We start from the raw sequence: 2,274 nt of genomic DNA, 5'->3' as shown, positions 1-2,274 counted from the left end.
GAATGAGAAAAAATATATTTATAGACATATTAACTCGTGTTTTAGACTGTCTATTGATCGTAGATCTACTTTGACTCGAAGTGCAGCCGTTCTGAATGACGGCCTTATTCCAGCCGTTCTCCCGGCACTGCATATCGGCTCAGAATATTTACCGGAATGCAGTACTGGACCGTACCAGCTTACTTTCACCCCTGCCTTTGTCCCCACCTCAGCCCCAGTCCCCTAGAACATTTTGTTTGGAGGTCTTAATCTAGGGGTGAGGGGTTGACTGACAGAACAACAAAACTGTCAGCCACAGGCATATAGACATTTAGGTCAACATGTGATTCTCATTACCTAAAGGCTAATTCATGTTCATTCTGTGGGATTCCTTTTAAGTGTTTACCTTGATGCGGTTAACTGCTTCCTGTGCTTGGATCATGCGAATGTTCTTCGATGGTGTCTTCTCTGATAACATCTGTGTGGATCCAAGACAGTTAGCTGCAAAGATGATCCCATCAATTAGGTCCTCTGGATCACAGGGGCCAGGCACTGTAGACAGAGATTCAGTCTGTTTATTAGTCTCACCACATCACTAGTCAATGTGCTACAATTCCCCGAAAGGATTAAAGTTATTTAAAAGTTACCATGCACACCAAACCTAAGGGCACTCTTAAGACCAATTAACCTAACAGTTAGGCAAAAGAGCTGGAGTACCTGGAGAGAACATGCAAACTCCATGCAGAAAAACCTCAAGATTAAAACACTGTGCCATTATGCAGCCTAATATTGTTTAAGTCCCCCAAGAAGGAAAACAAAACTTTTCTCCAAAATCTTTTTAAAACAGTAAATAAAGGATGAATACCATCCATTTACCTTCCATCATCTGCAAAATGTTTTTAATTAGAGCTTCAGTGATCCAGATGTCAAAGATGCTAAAGGATCCACTGTCTGATATGCCAAATCACAGCTAAACTGTAAAGCACCATTGCTGCATAACTTGGATCTAACTTGAAACACCATCGGTCAGTCTGGGGATTTTGGCAAGAAACAGTCAATCAAGTTTTCTGACTTGAAATTGTTTCTAGTGGCTTGAAATTTTCCTTTTTGACAGGAAAGCTTCAAGCCAACCAAAATCACATAAGAACGCTCAGTCTGTTTATTGGTCATTAGAGTACAGAGTGGGAGAACCAAATGTAAATATAGAAATAGATTCTATGTTGCAATCTTGGATATAATCACATCAATTGTGTGTTTCCCAGTACCATTTCTGGTAAAATGATCTGTATAATATACCAAATGATTTTGAGAAGATGTCTTGAAAGTTGCATGTGGTTTTATACTTTACAAAGAAACACATGGCTGTTGTTTATAAATTTGTTGATTCCAGCGCATCCCAAAACGTGGGATGGCATTTAGCTTAAGCTTGTAGTGTACAGCTGTTCTGGATCGAGGTTGGATGACATTCGCACAAAAAATGAATCATTCTAGAGATCATTTGGAACCAGACACTAACTCCTTTGAATGGCTTCAGGTACACCCTATAGTAAAATTGCTGTGTTCACAACTACACAAATGAACTAGACCAAAGAGGGAGAGTTTGTTTTAAACAACTCGGGTGTAAAAACACCATAACTTAAAATGAGTTGAAAAAATAACTTATCCACATTATTACAAACAGCATTAATTTTTCACCTTATCGATATGTTTCATTTCAGTTGTTTAAAACCTTGTCCCATGTCTCCTGAGATGAAATCACTCATGCTCACCTTCTACATATGTGGGGAAGGAAGTAAGCCTTTTCCTGGACTGTGAAGAAAAACAGTTAAAACAAGAGTAATGTTTCTACTGTTACTTTGTCAACTGAATAAAAAGTGAATAATTATACTAAAATAATTATATACAGAATCAACCTCTTTTTGAGACAGAGAACCTCGAAAGCTTTCATCCTGTGACAGAAGCTTGCTGGATGACCCAGCTCCTGGAGGGGAAGAAGAGCCTGAGCCAGGGGACTGCAGAGACGGAACAAGAAAGTTGTCTTAGGTTGAATGTTAGAGGAGAAGGAAAAATTGAATCCCAGAGAGATTATATCTTATTATATCACAGTGAGGGATCAACAAAAAGGGTGACAAAAGTGCATATTTGTTTCCACAAATATGCACTTTTGTCACAACTTTTGTGACTTTAGTCACTCAAGTTCCTCTTTTTCTTAATCATACATAAAGTTAAGAGGAATCCTACCTAACCCTAACCCTCGCAAAACTTTTGCGTTCCCTCGCAATAATCTACTGATCA

At 38.7% G+C, this 2,274-nt stretch overlaps 1 long non-coding RNA gene across 1 annotated transcript; it reads right to left on the bottom strand.

Annotated features, from left to right (window-relative positions):
- Positions 1 to 7: 7 nt before the first annotated feature.
- On the bottom strand, positions 8 to 2,110 carry LOC106944161 (uncharacterized). Its single transcript, XR_001424136.1, has 3 exons — positions 1,893 to 2,110; positions 1,749 to 1,788; positions 8 to 531 (listed from the first exon to the last, which is right to left on the bottom strand). It is a non-coding gene; the product is annotated as an uncharacterized LOC106944161 (long non-coding RNA).
- Between the last annotated feature and the right edge of the window lie 164 nt (positions 2,111 to 2,274).

This window comes from Poecilia latipinna, unplaced genomic scaffold (assembly GCF_001443285.1).
Source record: "Poecilia latipinna isolate Pla-1442-1.1 unplaced genomic scaffold, P_latipinna-1.0 Scaffold7145, whole genome shotgun sequence".
Taxonomy (NCBI): domain Eukaryota; kingdom Metazoa; phylum Chordata; class Actinopteri; order Cyprinodontiformes; family Poeciliidae; genus Poecilia; species Poecilia latipinna.
The sequence above is the reverse complement of the archived record's forward strand: the minus strand, read 5'-3'. Positions and strand labels throughout refer to the sequence as shown.